The sequence below is a fragment of the Hylaeus volcanicus genome, chromosome 3 (genome assembly GCF_026283585.1).
Source record: "Hylaeus volcanicus isolate JK05 chromosome 3, UHH_iyHylVolc1.0_haploid, whole genome shotgun sequence".
In the NCBI taxonomy this organism is placed as follows: domain Eukaryota; kingdom Metazoa; phylum Arthropoda; class Insecta; order Hymenoptera; family Colletidae; genus Hylaeus; species Hylaeus volcanicus.
This window is the reverse complement of record NC_071978.1, coordinates 15,611,562-15,630,393: the sequence shown is the minus strand read 5'-3', so window position 1 is coordinate 15,630,393 and position 18,832 is coordinate 15,611,562. Positions and strand designations below refer to the sequence as shown.

The following is an 18,832-nucleotide window of genomic DNA, read 5'->3' as shown; positions in this document are numbered from 1 at the left end:
ACTTGTTGTTGACAGAGGCTTCGCCGTGGAACGAACAGGATTTTTCCATCGTTGCACGATGTTCTCGCCCAGATTACAATAATTTAAATGTCACACTTCGACTCGAGGGGGCAGTCTGGTCTAGACGAACATTTTTGAGGTGGTTTTTGCAAATTAAGTGATTTTGTGCCTGGAGTTGAAAAGCGGATGATACTTGAGATTTTAATTTGGAAGACACGCGACGCAAGGGGTGCGAATAGTTGTGTGAGGAAGAAAAATAGAACATTTACAGAGGAGCTGTGTGAGATTATTGCAAGATCGATTTTTTATTTGTTTAGTATTGTATTAGGTTGTCCCAAAAGTTTCTTTCGCTTTATTAATAAGTAATACATGCACAATAGTTTATGTTTTATGTTACATTATTGAATTGTGCACAATTCATTTTGCTCCATTACTGTTACAACAAAAATATCTATGAAATTAGATTGTCTATTTATATAAACACGACCACATAAAATAATTGAATGCAACCCGCGAAAGAAACTTTCGGGACAACCTAATATTTACACAGCTATAATTCCTAGGTCATTGTATTACCGTCTTGACTGCCAGATTAATTGCTCGTGATAGTTTCCACAAAGCTGAAACTTTGTTTTGATGCGTAGTAAAATAGTTAAAGATTTTCTAAAGATGAAAATTTACGAAATACTAATATTCAGTACACAAGTATTTCAGAAGTATACCTACTTCCTTTCTTTTAGTGTATTTAACCCTTTGTGCTCGAGGCATTTTTCTATAGAATCAAATCCAGTCTATTTTTATAATAAATTTCTCTGAAACCAAAAACTCTACTTCGAAGAAAAACATCTACGAACGTTCATGACTCGATGTATTAATATTTCAATTAATAATTAGTTGTATTCTGGTGTAAGTTAATTTGAAATTGTACGTTCACAAAATCACTTTTAAATTACAAATGTCGCCCTAGAGGCGCCTCCCGAGCGCAAAGAGTTAAAACATTCGCGACCGCCAGATATTTTACGTTTCCAATACCGAGTACCGGCGAAAATAATAAAATTCTGAAGGTGAGCATCGCGTATCGTCAGGGCGAAGATAAAAATGACAAAATATGTTTTAAAATATATTTCCTCAATGTTGTAAATATGTAGTGTATAAAATAAACAGATTTTCATAATTTTTTCACGACCACGAATAGAATTTGAAGTGACGCGAATTCGCGTTAATACGTACATTATTGTTATAACAAATGAACTTATGACATTTTAGGCTGTAACCCGAAAAATTAATAAAGTGGCAAAAAAAAGGCAATAACATATTATAGAACTTATTGATGATTATAAACCTAGAAGCCGTTTTTCTAGATGCAATATTTTTCAAATTAACAGGATTTATTATGCTTTTGTTCAAGTATGAAGGAGAAATATTTTAACAACTTAATATAAAGTGATGACCACTGTAAGTATATGTATGACTTGAAACTTATATAATCAGGTTTTAATTTGACCCAGATTCGAATTAAAAACTAAACTACAAAATTATAGCAATCATTTTCCCCTGATATTTGTATGTAATCTCTCCTTCATTATTATATACACATGTTTTAATGTAACCAACTCTTACTTTATATTCCTCATTAGATAATCAATGTCATTTTTGTGATGATTTTTAATAACTTTCGTTTTATAACTATACAAATACGAGTTGCGTAACGCGAAAATGTTCTTGAATAATTTCGACCCATCAAAAAATTCTACCTCACGATCTACGAAATTCGAAAAATGAAACGTTCAATGTGAAATCTCTAAAATCCTTAGCCGGCCATTTGAAGCAAAAAGCAGCGAACGGAATCGTTATGTGAAATTAAAAAACGACAACGCAGATACGATTCATTTGAATTGCAAATACCCAAGAACGAAAAACCAATCGCGAACATTTTAAGCTGGAAAATTCATTCCGCGATGGAAATGATCGACTGTTCTTTAATTCGTTTCGAGCACCGAGTGCGGATAGTATGAAGCTTCCAGGGAACGATTATACATTTCTTCGACGAGGGTTTTCGTTTTCCTCTTGCGGCGAATTCGTGTCATGGTTGCGACTCGGAAAACTCGATGTTATAAAACTTCCACCGCACAACAAGGAGAAAAAATCGAGGGACCGCGAAAACTTTCCAAGATTCCCTCAACAGGGCCGCGGTCTGGCTGAAATTGCTGACCGATATTTCACCAACTTCCACCTCGAAATCGATAAGAATTACTTTCACAAACTGCTGGACGCACGTGTCGATATATTTCACGTATCGGTATAATAGAAACTTTTCAATGTTGTAGCAGTGTGTGTCGTTGCGATTCAACAAGGTGAGTGTATCAGCTGTTTGCCTCTCAAATCGATTAACTCCAATTTTTAAATTCCTTTTAAGTGTTAATATCAAGGGGTTATTATTGTTCGCGCGAAAGAAACAAAATTTCTTCTTTTATACACTATAGTAAACACATTAAATTAATAAACAAAATTTGTTTTGTAATAATTTTTTTAGTATTATGTATACAAAGATTGACATTTCACAATCGTTTGTTATGTAAAATAAATATTTGTAAACGAAAACTTTTATTCTCTTGTGCATATGATAATCCCTTGAAGCACTCAATTGATTCATAATTTTTCATATTAAAAAAAAACTTCCTCGATAATTAGCTTTAAATAATACGAGTATTAGAAAGAGTTAAAAGTTAAACTAAGCTAATTTTATATGTTTACTTCGAACGTGTGTACCATTATTTGTTATTTCATTACTATCCTATCTAAACGAAATTCTATGAGATAAAGAAAGTAACGATAAACAATAGAAACCCGACACAATTATCACATTAAGGTTGCTGTCATATAAATAAATAATTAGTTAATTGTCTCAAAGTCAAAGTCTTGTTCTGATTTACATATCGACGAATACTAAATACTAACCTCATTGTTAAAAACGTGAATGGGTCGTCTTACTTTATTCAAATATGCAATGAGTTACTATATCATAATTAACTATAATTTACAGCAGGCTATAAAAGGCAAGCACCTCATACATATACATAGCTTACATACACGTGACGTTTTTCGCGAAATGTTAAAAACTCTTGAAGAATATTTAACGCAAATAAATAACGTAACGAAATTACATACTTCCTCATGGCAAATTATCATAAATGGGTAATTTTTAATTTTCCTTTTTTCTTTCTTAATGAACAGTCTACAGGAATAAATAATTGTCTAAGATTACCATTCGACGATTAGCAACCGGCTTTTTACTACTGATAATGAATATAAAGAAACATTAAAAGGCTGTGGAACAATCCTTCATCTATCTGGTCTCACAGTATCGATGTGTTTTATCAATAATCTCTCCGTACAATCGGGTACTTCGGGACAAAGCATTCGGCTTCCCACAAAGAACGAGCCATGGAAAAATGAAACAAAACTTAGTTAGGGAAAATCTTTTCTTCGTGTTATATCATTTTTTTATGAAGGATTTTCCAAGAGGAGGTTCAAAATTTTGTTTTTCAATAACGAAATTATCATCGTAATCGTGGTGGACTTGAACGATATCATCTTTCACGTTTAATTGTAATTATATGTATATAATTTCATATATGTAAACCTCAAATTAATTTTGACTTCTGATAGAAATTATATGATAGATGATTGACAAATGCTGTTAACCCATAAACTTTCAATTGTATCAACATCATGGGGTGAGAAATTCTGAAATAATAAATATTAAAACAGTAGTTTTATGCACATTGTATGGTTTAAACCCCATTTGATATAAATTACTGATAGGTTCACATTAGGTTTAAAAAATGAAGATAATGGACATGTGATTTCAGATCACCTGAAACTATTTATTGTTTCCATTGTATTATTTATATTACTTATATTACTTTTTATTATAATATTGTAAAAACAATTGTACAATAAATATATTAAAAAGATCATTTTAAATGCTGTTTTAATTAAATTTGCGTTCACTTTATTTTAATGGAACTTACTACAGACGTATTACCGGAACATCAATTCAGAAAGAGTAAAGAAGATTCTACATATAATCCTTGAAAAGGTTTTGAAACTACATGTTAATATTATCTCTTATTCCTGTATTCCACACCTTTTTGTTGGCATGCATTTAAATGTTTCGAATCTATATCATAGGATTACAACTTCTTTTTCGTCCAATCGAATTATTTGTTGTAATGTTTACACTGTCACAACCAAACAACGAGTTTAAAGAAATATGTACACGTTTTTTTAATCTCGTTCTTTCTGGCAATAAATATTATTAAAAGCCCATCGGATTTATCATTTCCACATCTAGAGTAGCATTAATTTCACCCATCTTCATGAACCCAGCCTTATGTTTAATCATTTTTCACGTCTACCTATAATCATATGTACTTTCATTTAACATAAAAATGTCGGATATATTCCATACCATCTCTGTTCTATTAAAATGGAAAATCTCAAAGTACCTTATGAAAAATTCTTAATAATTCGTAAACGTCAACTTTTATCTTCTTACAAGAAACTAGCTGGGTCCTGCGGTTTCACCCGCGTGGAATACTATTCTTATTCCATATCACGTTCGTGATTGCATTGTTCACTCACATAGCAGTAACTCACATGCAATAACTACTGCAGTGCTTATGTTAGTATGTAGTTAGGTACTTCGTAACAGATGAACGCATTTAACTGTGTATAGGGTAGAGATAGATTTTTAAATGTAAATGTTAATGACGAACACAGTCGCGTGATGAATGACCTATAATTAATTTCTCTGTGAATTATTTTCATTTTCCATCATCTCCTAAACTATGCGACCAAATAACATGCTGCAAAGGGGAGATTTTGTCTTCCTGAAATTTCCTAAATGATAAAATGATTCATTTTGTGAGAAAGCAATCCATATGTGTTCAGTTTGATTTGAGCGCCGCGATGTACGTCATAGACTATCGCGTCTTTTGTTCCTTACTCTACGCCCGTCCTCGCGACGTTCGTTTAGGTTAGTCCGCATCACGAGCTGTTACCATTAACATCTGCTCGATATATATGTATTCATATTCTTGTTAATTAAATATACTTATCCAACTTACGTGCTGTTATAATCCTGTCACATTTTTATAGAAATTAATATATTATACCTAATAAGTGCCCTAAAGTTCGCTTTATAACTTTCAATTCATTTTTAACATAAAAAATGTTATTGTGGTTTAAATATAAAAGCTAGGCATATCGTGCCCTGACTTTTTTTCAGATCTATTGATAACAAATATGTTTGTATTATATTATCTTAACGTATATCCAACCATTTGGTAAGCGTACGCCGATTAAGTAGCCAAGCAACACTTTTCTTCCAATTTGACTTACAAATTTTGACATTTCAAATTGAAAAAGTATTTTTATAAAAATAAAACATAGCCTATATTACTCAGGGGTAGTGTAGCTTTCTGTTACTAAAAACGTTTTTAAAATCGGTTCAGTAGTTCCAGGGATTACTCCCTACTACAAACAAACAAACTTTACCTCTTTATATTAGTATAGAAGTATAGATAAAATGCATTTGAGAATCAATCGTATACATGTATTTCACTTTTAAAAATAAATAGTCAAACAGAAATGTAATTGCTCAAATATATTACAAGACGGAGCGTACTCCACGACTAGAAGTGTTCGGGAATCGCTGTTTCACTCTTATCTGTCTTTCTCATCGCGATCGACCGAATCAAGTCGTTCTGCTCGCTAGCCGTGGAGAATCGCTCCTTCCGTCCGCCAATCACGCTCCGAATACAGTTTCATACCTTTCCACTGCAATTGCGCGTTCCTGATTATCAAATCGAGAACGGAGACGGTCCGTCGAGGGCAAGGAAACCAAGAAAAGAAGGAGGGGAGGAGAGACGTGCCGGTGGAAGATACGAGAGGACCCCCCGGAGATTGATCTCCTCGATGATCCGATCCATAAATATCCATGGTCAGGATAAATTGTTAAAGGGAAAGTCGTAGGGCTCTTTCCGCGTTATTATCGGATTATCCTGCGAATTATTGCCTTCGTTGGTTGGACGTCGAACCCCTTGATCTCTCCTTTACGAATCGTGAAAATAATTGGAGACACGAAACGCATGGATCTCGAGGAAACGACGATCTATCTATGTCGAGGCTGTTATCCTACGAGAACGATGTTGGCACACGCTACCGATCCAACGGGTTGGGTACACGTGAAATTGTTGAATCAGATAATTTTGCGGAGAGCTTTGGAGCACCAATTTATTCTCCTTTCAACCCTTTACCGCGAACTACCTCCAGGGAATTTTAAAATAAAATGTAATGAACTTGTTTGCTACTATACATATTACTTTGTATATTATATAAAGGGTTTTTCAAAAGGGACTTCAGGATGTTATTGTTTACTAATAAAATACACTTGTCAGGATAGCCGTGGCCTTTTAAGTAAAAAAAAACGAAACAGTTACTTAATATTTCAAGATTTTCTCCATCGATTCATAAAATGAAATTCACTCAACACAAGTATTAAAGTGTATTCTATATATTCATTCTCATGATTTAAAGATGGTAACTCTAGTTACAATTATATTTGTAAAAAATAGCATAATTTTATAAACAGCATTTACAAATAAAAAGAAGATTATCACTTTGGCAATCAGTACTTTTTTGATTTGAGTTAACGTAATGCAACATCAACGATAAAGATATAAATGATTTCTGAACTACTAAAGGCATCCAAAAAGTTGAAACATGATTTCCAACCGCAAACATATAATGGTTCACACGAGTCGTCAACGACGATATATCGTTGTACCAAAATGATTAATTAATTTATGGACGTGTAAATAAGACATAATTCCTTTTCTGAAAGATAATATAAAATGCAAATAAAGTTCAATGGAGGGTTAAGAGTCGGAAACAAACAATCGATCGCTTCGTTCCTCTCGACTTCGTTTTCGCGAGACGGGACAAAACGCGAGAATTTTCCGCCCCGTTTTTTCATTTGTTTTTACGTGAATTAGCCAGACCATTCGTCGGCTCGTTATTGACCTGTTTATTGACTCAGGCCGTGTTCCAAGTTTACTGGTGGAACAGCGAGCGACGCATGAAACGAGACACGAACCAGCTTCGAAATAGCATTTTCGATTTTTAATTACCACCGACCATATTGATTCTTCCCGATTCGTTATACGCGTCATGCGTTGACAAATAATTGCTCACCGAAAATTACCTTTCAATAGAATGAAATTGGGAATTTTTTCGGTGAACTTTGCAATTTCTTGCACGCAATCTGTTGAAATTCAAATTCAATATGGAACATATTTCGTTTCATTGTTTTGTCTGTTTGCGCAGGGATACAGTGTTTATTAAGCTATGTTTTAATAAACTAAATAGAAATGTGATTGTAAACAACGAGTACGGCGTACAATACAGCACTTTTTTTTTAACAGTTTTATTATTAATTTTAATCAATTTTAAATTTATCTGTAATTTCACCAATCTTCATTCAGCTTCTCTAAAGTTATACTATCTCCATAGCTACTCTACACGATTCAGTTTTAGTAATAGTTATTTTCCCAATTTCTTTCTTTTTGTGTTATATAAATACGTTTACTAATTTTTCTACCACTTATTTCACATATTACCAGTCTCATAAGTATTGATACCCTCTGTATCTATTGACGAAATTTGTTTAAATTAAGTACTATGTTTGATGGTTTCAAATAAATGTTTCGTTATAAACTTTTCAAAAATATATATTTGTAATGAAGATTATATTTGAAAGCATTATATCTATCATTTAATTCAGAAAAATTTCGCCAATAGATATGGAAAGTACCAGTATTTATGGGACTAATTGTACATATGTACATCTATATGTTTATACTATTTTCTGGGTTATTTTAATATACATTTATACATTCATTTTCCCTATGTTATTCTTAACAATTCAGAATTTACGACTACAATTTATATACATTAATAAATGTTTTTTGTTTTAATTTGTATAAATTAAAATCTTGTAAAAATACAAATTTGAAAATACAAGCGGTTAGCCGGAAACTTGTCATAAAACATATACTATTATCTTATTATTGAATCTGATAAAGTTCTTTTTTCTAATTATATTTGAGCACCAGATAATATTACAATATGATGAAAGTCACATGTTAATAATGATTACTTTCATATCTATTTTTACCGTGATCGCTTAAATGACTGATCTTAAAAATACTTTTTTTAATTGCATGCAAAAATATTTCGTGATACTAAAGTGATACTAAATTCAATAATACAGGAAATAATTGTACATAAGAACTGTACAGAAAATTTGGAAAACAGTCATTTGATCGGTCGTGGTAGGTTTAGTGTTATATCGCATATCTAAGAAAAATTTCGATTAGGAACAATTAACTGGCCCAATTATATCACATGGGCAATTATCGGGAAACAGTCGAGGCCTCGAATTTCCCCGACATTGAAAAACTGTTGCATTGTAAGGCCACGTATCCCCAGAATTCGCGAGTTTTGGATATCCAGGCGCGTTCCAGCTGCTGGCAGTAGGACAAAGAGTCCACACAGGAGTTCGTGCCGCTCGGATCGATGTTTGCCAGCAGAATTTCTGTTCGGCAAGCCAGAGAAGAGCTTGTGCGCGTCCATCTGCCGCGTGTCCACCTTAATACGAAATGATCGTCGGAAACACGACACCCCTGGTGACGCACGGTGCTTTCAAATCCCAAAATTGTGGCCCAAAATTAGGATAATAAAGTTTCTACTTAAGAGTTACGCGGTGCGTTCTGTCGAAAGCACGAACAATTCACCTATTAAATATATCGGTTGAAAGAGGTCGATCATTTCTACTTGCAGGTATAATGTAATAATAACATCACCCTCGTACGAGTAAAATCTGTCTCGGACAAAAGAAGAATATTAACTATTATTTCCAAAAATTCGCAGTAAACGTCAATTTTAATTCTGCAGAACGGAGACTTTTATTGATAGAAAAAAGAAAATTAATATATATTACACAAATGAGTTTACTGGTTAAAGAAAATAGTACTTTATAATTAATTAATTTTGTATAATTAATTTACTATTATTTAATCAAATAAACAAAACCCAGCTGCATCTAGGTGATTCTGATTTTTTTGTATGTTTTTATAATAATGAATATAAATACATCTTGCATTTGTGTATATGAATTACATGTCATTTATATTTTTAGTATTACTATATTTTAACGTTAAATTTTATTAGTATCATATATTACATGTTAATTATAGTATTATATTTGGTCTGCCATTTTATTTTTTTTAAATTTATGGTTTCGAAGTTATCACCATCCTCGTAAACCTCATTACATCAATTGTCGCCGAAATAGATGTAGTTTTTAAAAATAGGAACCGCCATTTGTTTTTAAAATTTTTGTCTTCGAATATTTAATTAGCATACAGTAAAATCTCTAAATGCAAAACCTTGTGAAGATTAAAAAATACTTACATACTCTGGGCAGGTTTTGGGTATTTGTAATCACTGTGCAACGTTAAGGCGTATAACTACCCTAACCTCCAAAAAATAGGTCAATTTTGTGAAATGTTTAACATTAAAAATAGGTAGAAATGTAGAAAGTTCAAATTTTAATACATGAATATATACAGTGACGAACATAGGAATAGGAACGTTCTTTCTTTCTAGATTAAAATAATCCTAAGTTAATCAAAAGAGAAAATAATTGAATCTAAAGATATTCTCTTCCGACGAAATCATCATAATATATTACAAAATGAACTTTTTACACTGAAAATTTGTTGTAACTTTTTCGGACCATCATTTATAGTAAAAGTTTAAAAATCGTTCTATTTAGGTCTTTATTTTCAAAATTTTCATAAAACTTAATATTAGAAATTGAAACTAATTTTATGTAATCTGTCTCTATTATTGTCTTCAATTTACTAAATTTTGTGCAAAACTGATTACACTACATTGTAAGAGCTATTTACTTTTTGGATTCCAATCGCCCAATTCTGAATTGCAGCACAGATCAGCCATGAAAGCATACAACATATTACAAGATATACTTTAATGTGTATACACTTATTCCAATTTAAATGTCTCAGAAAGTCTCCGAAATTGATCTGAATGGAGGAAAAAGAACTTTCGTTCTTGGAAAACCCTTTATTTATTCTGCTGCAAGTCCAAGAAAAGTCTAAATTGTCATCCTTGATCAAACTACTGTAAACGTCGGATTAGCAAAGATGGCTTTTGAGGGCAGGCCTCTATCATTCCTAGAAAGCCTCGTCAAAAGAGATTCTCGGGATGCTGTTCATCGTAAGTTCATGATCGATTGGTCCGAAGGGGTTGAGTTGAATGACCCTCTAAGGATAGAAGATGAAAGTGCTTCGGTTCGATCACCTTTCTTTCATCGACTCTATGAACGGAACTGTGAAACCGAGTTTCCCGACTCGTGTGCCTTGCACCAACTGTATTCGAAACATTTCGAGCGACGCAATTACCACAAAGTAAATTGAACTTTCGTGGAAAACTTTATGTAACGTCGCAACGCAAAGGAAACTTCACTGCTGACAGTCTCAGTAAACATTTTGAAAAGATACTCCTTCTTTGATAATTTAGAGCAGTTTTGTTCTCATATCATGTTTGTTTATTAATACAACAACGGTTCGATTATAGTATGTAGCTCTTATAGTCTACAAAATTACTTCTTAATATTAAAAACACCAGTTGAAAACATTATTTAAATTTTGTATTTCTTCAGTTGTTTTGTAGGGTAGTCGCCCAAAACTTACAACCCAAAGATATGTATTATTTATTTTTATTTCAAATGTCAACATTAATCAAAATAAAAGTGTCCTAAAATTATGTTTCCTTAACCATGTTTTAGAATATTCCTTAAATATCGACAACCCAAAGATATTCATCCTACATTTTTGTTTTAAATATTAACATAATTGAACAGAGAATAGCACATTGTGGTGTTCTCACAAGGAAGTGTTTCTATTTTTTCCTACTTCGCTGGACGTCATTTTTTCCTTTTTAATTTCAAATGTTTTTAATTGTAAAGATTAATCTTGAATACAAACGTCATTTTACCGATAAATAAACAGTACATGAAAAAGAAATTACTCTAAATTGCCGAAGAAAATGTACCAGCATCCACATGTGGTTCAGATTAAAAGAGCGAAAAAAACATAATTCTTTGTTATTATTATCATCTTTAATATTATCTTAATTTTTTAGCCGGAAATGTAACAATAAATTATGCATTTTTGCTAATTCTTTCTTCATAAAAAATTTAAATGGAAAGAATATATTATATTGCATTGTATATGTATATTATATTACATATTTTATGTCTCTCTTTTCCATTTCCTCATCTGTATCCTGTTTTAGTACAATGCAATGAAAATGTTACATAAATAAAACCAAAAATAAATTAACATTGAAAATCGTCATTCCAGAAGAAGAGCCACAATTTTGACTTTAATCCAAACGTCGAAATAAAGAATCTGTATAACAGAATTTGCACTCAATTGTTAATAAGAAGCTGGATATAGTTTTGTATTCCTGAACTTTTGATTTTTTTGGAATGGAAAAGTCTAATACAATACAATATAGTATGCTGATCTAGGTAAATCTAATTCTCGAATTTTTAACGATTCTTTTAACCATCTAAAATAATACTCCAAATTTTATGTTAATTATGTATTAGGTTGTCCCAAAAGTTTCTTTCGCTTCATTAATAAATAATACATACACAATAGTTTATGTTTTATGTTACATTATTGAATTGTGCATGATTTATTTTGCTCTATTACTGTTACAACATGAATATCCATGAAATTAGATTGTCTATTTATACATATAAATACGACCACATAAAATAATTGAGTGCAATTCGCGAAAGAAACTTTCGGGACAACCTAATAAATTTTTAAATGCAATTAACATTTAGTTACATAAAATATATTCCACGATCCATAGGAATAAAGTGATCTGTCTCCTAACTAAAATTGACATACTTTTCTTGTATAGTAAGCTTTTTCAGGAAGGCGAGGATTCTTTTAATAAAGTCGGAAAACAAAATATTCCTAATTCATGATTTTCAAACATACTGGCCTGCCTTTTTCGCTATAACGAGGATATTTCACGAAGTATACTTTTCCATTTTTTCACGTCGCTTCTTTTTCCAGACCCAACCCTCTACTTTATCGATTTACGACTCATTTGCTTAGTTTCTTCATTCACTTTTCAGCTTACTTCGTTAAAACTGAAAGGTGTATTCACTTCATATTTTTCTTATATTTATAGGGCACGCGGTTATTTCTTTTAATTACCTTTCTCGATTCACCTGATGTCCTTGTATTCTTGCCTTAAAATCGGCTCAACGTGAGATTGCTAGATCTGAATTTCATAAAATTTGTACATCCTCGATAATACTCCATAGAATACATTCGGATCTCATAGAACTTTCAACAATTATCACAAATTTCGCAAAAAGAAAAGAAATGAAGCAAATTTTGATACAGAAACAAAGGAACATTAAATGTTATTCGTTGAACACTGCAAGTATTGTTATAAATATTATAAATTGAATAAATGTATCTAATACAAAAATTTATACTCGGTGTGTAAATACCATTATGTAAATATTATAATAAATATTCCAGGCGGAATAAATGTATATAATTTCGTAGACTTATGTTCCATTTGAAAAATATGTTTATCTTCATTCTGATAATTATTTGCACACAATTGTACATTTTGTACACACAATGTACAAAAATGTCACCGAAGAATCTCTGAATTTAAATATATATTAGATTCAATAAAGAATCCTGATTGTATTAAACTTTGCGATGCATGAAATTCTCAAGGTACATAAAATACTGATAATTCATCGATCAACATCCTGCGTTATTTCACTCCAGCAATCTCACTTTCTCACATTTCTGATAGAAATGACTGTTACTATGGCATTTAGTGTTTGAGAAAACCAGGAGAATAAAGTGCTCGTGCGTGTTTGAACGATACACGCGTATACATATTTGGTATCAGTGAGGGACTGTGTTCTTATCAATTTTATCAGAGCGAGTGACATTCTCCTGCTGTCACCAAATGATAAAAGCCTGAGAGAACATACATTTTTGTTGCCATAACTTGAACTCTACTTTCTCGACTTTTCTTTGGATGTATATAAGTCGTGTATTTCTCGACTACAAAATTTTATTTTATTTTAAAAAATTTTAATAGATCTTCTTCCAATTATTTATATCCTACTCCATTATTATTTTTTATTAATAATAATTATAGTCATTGCCATATTGTAGGATTGAAAAAAAAATTGTTCTAAAATATAACTCGTCAAAATTGACTTCTAGACCAATGAATGTATTTGTTCAAAGTTTGTATTTGCAATGATGAACAATATGATGTAAACTGTGCGAAATAAATTTGATACGTTATTTAAACACCTTTTTCTCTGGTGCAATTTTTCATCGCTTTTTATACAAAATTCAAATATTCATGGGTTTTTGTAAAACGGTGTGCAAATTTCCAACCACTACGCGCGTTTGCAAACGCAGTTATACGAATTTATGTTTTCATTCGAACGGTTGTCCAAAAAACAATTATAAATTATATTCCTTGAAATATTATTTTCTATTAATTTCCTGCGCGCCTTTACTGTTACAGGGTACAAGTAGAATCAATATTTCGTTTCATTTGGTCGTTCTATTCTTTTCACGTAAATATATTCTGCTGTTACGGTTTTTTTTTTAACACAGATTCTACCCGACAACTTTCATGAATAATTAATATTTCATCGATCAAAGCAACGCATCTAAAGAGTCCTAATTTCCATTCGATACAAATTAATTTTAACCACAACAATACTCAGAAGAATAAAACCATGATCTAAGCAATATTCGTGTGAAATCAAAAGTATGGCTACTAGTGATGAAAAAGTGCCAGTACTGGTACTAAAGCATGTTGCATAACTGCAATTAATCTCGTACTTGTCGCATAGGTACATTTTTATTTTTAATGATAGATTTGGAAATAGTAAGCTAGTAGAATCAAAACAAAGGAGTACGCGAGAAACACTTTGGAAAATAATAATCAGGGTGGCCACACAGGGAGGAGCATCATTTTTTTGTATATGTAAAGTACATTTTAAAATATTTAATAAGATAAAAATATTTCTTTAAGATAATACTTAATTTTGTAACGTAAATATAATATTTTAATTAAATGATGAGAATCTTCAATAAAAGGTAACCATTATTTTAAACTATACTCCAAAGAGATAAAACTCGTAATTATTATTTTGCTTAATGTAGTTAACGATGATATATGTAAAGGCAAATCTCTGCTTTTGCTAATTATAAAGAGCAATTTGTAACATTCACTTGCTTTCAATGTGTTATTGTTCAAGTACTTTTGAAATAAACATAAACGAAAGAGATCTACAATTAGAGCTTTAATCACATTTATAATATAAATAGTAGTATGAAATTTTTGTATTTATATTAGACTCATTATTTTATAAAAATGATATATGTACTACCTATCTCGGTCTTATACTTTAACTTTCTGAACTATAATTAATACTAATATGCATATCACTAGAAGAGGTTTCGAGAATGAGGGCCGAAAACATTGTCGCTGTAATAAAAAATAAGTAAAATACATCAATGTTTTCGCCAAATAATTTTTTGTTCCTATATATCGACAAGGAAAAAAGAAATACCCTACAGAATATAGATTTATCAATATAGATTGATCAAAAAAAGAAAAAAAAATTAAATCAATTTTCATCATCAAAACGATACAAAAACTCCAGTAGAAAAAGTACATTTCTGATTTATTTACATTTCACGTTGCACGAAATGTTTTTCTCCGCCTATGAAAATGTATTTCTCGAAACTTTATCGAAACGTTCGCATGAAATGTCGATTGATTAACAATCACACGGTGCCTACCCTCGTGCGATTTCATTTTTGTTCCTACACATTCCTATGTTGTTTTCTGATTGTGCTTCAAATGACCAGGGTTTACGCAGCACTCGTACAACTTCAGTTTCATTAATGTAATTATTATCGCCAGTAAAAAAATTCCACGAGAAAAATTATCTCTCCATCAATCAATCGTAAAATCAAACGAATTTTTATCGATGGGTATTTTAATTAAATAGACTTGTAAAGTACACTTGTAAAGTACACTTGTAACCTGTTAGAAGAATGATAATAAGCAAAATTTTGTGGCTACTAAATTTTGTATAATATATACAATGGGTGTAGAAAGTATTCGTACACCGATCAATTTCCAAAAAAACTGTGTAAAATTGTAATTTATTAACTTATTTTTGATAAACAATGACATTCTACATGTTCTAGGAAATTTCTAGAATAGATAGATTACAAAAAAAATAGCTATTTATATAAGTTGCGAAATTAACAAGAAAAAAATAATTAATCGATAGAAATATTGAAGCAATAAGTATTCGCACAACTGTTTAAAAGTACTTTGCTGGAAATTTGATGTTTTCTAATTCGCACGGAGCAATAAACTAATGTGTTTACGTTACATACTCTGCTATAAATGGTTCGTCATAAGAATCGTACAAATACTTATTGCTTCTATACTTTTACCCACTTTTCGCATTTTTTTTTGTTAATTTCACAAATTATATTAACTAGTAAATGTTGTTTGGAGTATATCTATCTCAGAGACTTCCGAGAATATGTAAAATATCATTGATTAGAAAAAAGGAAGTTAAGAAACTACAATTTCACGGAAAAGTTTTTTGGGAAATTGATCGGTGCACGAATACATTCTACACCCACTGTACATACGTTTTAATAGTCAGGTTAAGGCTTATTGTTAGATTACGCAATACGTAGATTTATTGTAATGAAGATCGGGTAAAGAACTTAGAAGGTTAGCACTGTAACGTAATAAAATGACGAGTCAATATTTCTACATAAATTAGAGTTATAAATTGTTAAATATAAAGTTTACAGAATCAGTTAACCCATTCACTGTTAACTACGAGATACCTCGTAGTTTGCGCTACAAGTTAAGATTGATTACAATTGGTCAGCGATTATTGTTATTGCCGTTTGAGTTAGGAGTTGTTAGAAAGGATGAATGAAAATTTAATATAGTGCATTCAACATATTTAATATCACTTTTTATTATAAAAATAATAACTTAGGCGATACGGTTATAATATATTAATTATACATTTGTATATTTTGGCACCCAGGGCAAGGCGCTCTAGATCAATTATTCAATATTATTGCACTAGCTTACGTGCAATCCACCGCTACATATATTGTGTTAAATAAATAATATCATTAAGTACAGTTCCTTAAAAAATCACTTATTTCAAACAACCACCAATAACATTTTCACCTTCGAGTCCTTAGTAAAAGGAACGGGTTAGCAACAAAATACACATCTTCCGAGTGGTTAAATATCCGCGAAACGACCGAGCATGAAACGCAGTTCCGTCTGTGGAAGAACCCTTATCGTGGAACAGACGGTAGAATAAGAAGACGGCTGCATGTGCAACGCGCGCGATGCACCGTGGGAGGGCGCAGCAACTTTTATTGCATCCGCAATAAAACAGCCCGACAGAGTTGCTCGCGATTCGCCGATCGTGTCGCAAGACGCCCGTCGAGAAAAACCGCTCTTTCGAAATGCACGTTACGTGGAAATAATTCATGCAGAAGTACCGCTACGGGCGCAACCTCGCCTCCGGACTCGCGTGCAAGAAAATCCGCCGCGGCCAATTAAAGGAATCCACGTGCAAGTTTCGTTCGTAATTAAACTTTCCGATACAGAGACATCGATATTTTCTCCCCTTTTTCATTCATCCTTAATTACCAACGTGAAATTACGACGCCAGCCGGCAGCGCCTCGAAGTACGGTCGAAATCATTTGAGACGCGGCATGAAATGGAATTTTTAATGTGCTCAGGCTTTTCATAACATTAGAAGTACCTACAAGTAACGATGTGGTTTTTCCCAAATCTTGAAAACGGTGCCATCTACGAACAATGATTTAACTTGATAAATTAACTTCGAGTGACGCACATACACTGCCGGCCATAAGTATTAGGACACCTGCTATATTTATCAAAAATATGATGCTTATCGCGAAATAACATTTCTCATTGCCTTTATTCTCTGGGTTTAATTGAAATACATGTTCAGCTGTAAATATTGATCGTGGTATATATGTATTTATATTAATTATATATACAGTTATCAAATTTACATACTTATATAAACTTTATTGCATCTTGTTTGATGAAATGGTCACGCTACGTCACATGGTGTTTCAGTGCGAATCTTTGTGTATGCTACGTTTATTTAAATATATTCTTAGGTCATATCAGTGATATTTCGTACAAATTAGACATTTTACACAATTTATGTATACCGTATAATATATCATATTATATAAAGTAAATGTAGTTACAGTTTCTAAATAAATATGTAACTTTTTTTATAATCCATATAAGGTAGGTGTCCTGATACATATGATTTTTCAAAAAATTAACTTATTCATCATCATTCTCTACCCTCTAATTGCCTAATTAATGCAGAATCTTATTGCAATGAAATAGAAATCCATTCAAAATTATTAAAAATACAGAATTATGTGAAAATTATTTTAATTAAATGTACAATGTTTTATTAAAAATAGTTTTATATAGTTGGAGTTTCATTTGTATAAACGTCATTTCATATGTACCAAACTAATAAAAGGAATGCTGGTATCATCCACTTTCAGTTGAAATCCATATTCAATATGTAATCATCAACAGTGCACTTTTATCCAGGTTACATACCTTTTTCAAGAAATTGTTACTGTAGGTGAAACGTGGATTCTATACGACACTTCGTATAATAAAAGACACTTTTACCTACTTTAAAACCAGGAATTCATCGCTACGAAAATTTGAATCCTAATGAAACCACAAGTGTTGAATATTATCGTGCTCAGTTTGATAAACTAAATATGACTTTAACTAAAAAATGTTCGAAACTGATTAACCGAAAAGGTGTCACTCTGCAGCATAATACTGCAATACCTCATAATGTGAAAATCAGGAGCCAAAGAATTGAAGTGTTGGTTGGAAAATACTTCCTCACCCACCGTATTTTCCTGATACTGCATCGTTGAATTACTACATTTTCAAATGTATGTACTCGTGATTTTCGTGGAAAAAATGTCTTACTTTAATACCTATCAAAATTGCATTTGAAGAGTATTTTACTTAAAAAACAACTTCATTTTACAAAAATAGAATAGGAAGTTTGTCAGAGAGATGTGCGAAAATTGTCGATAACTATGATAATTATACTGCATTAGATTAAAACTGCATTTACGTTTAAATAAAATAAAATTATGTATGGTACCCAAAATTCATATTAATCAAACGCAATTCTCTAGTAATGAGGTTAAACTAATATTTATATAGTTCATAGGTAAAACATATGAATTTTTTAAATTAAAATTACTGTTTTAGAGTATTATTTGTATAATTCAATACAGGTCTAGCTTACGCTTTTATTCTTACCCTACACGGTTGGTTATCTACTATTCGTTAGTCAAAAATTTCATTCGGATAAGAATTTCGCTCATTTCTGAGGTGCGAACACTACCACCTCTAGAAACAATGAAAAGTGTACGAACATCAGTGACGATCGTGCAAAACGTGCAAGAATCATAGCTAGCGTATTGCAATAGCGTATACATATGT

The 18,832-nt window shown here is 31.6% G+C and overlaps 1 protein-coding gene across 1 annotated transcript in view; it reads right to left on the bottom strand.

Annotated features, from left to right (window-relative positions):
• Nucleotides 1–18,832, bottom strand: part of LOC128873879 (uncharacterized) — a 460,110-nt gene that overhangs the window by 202,172 nt on the left and 239,106 nt on the right. The window lies entirely within an intron of this gene.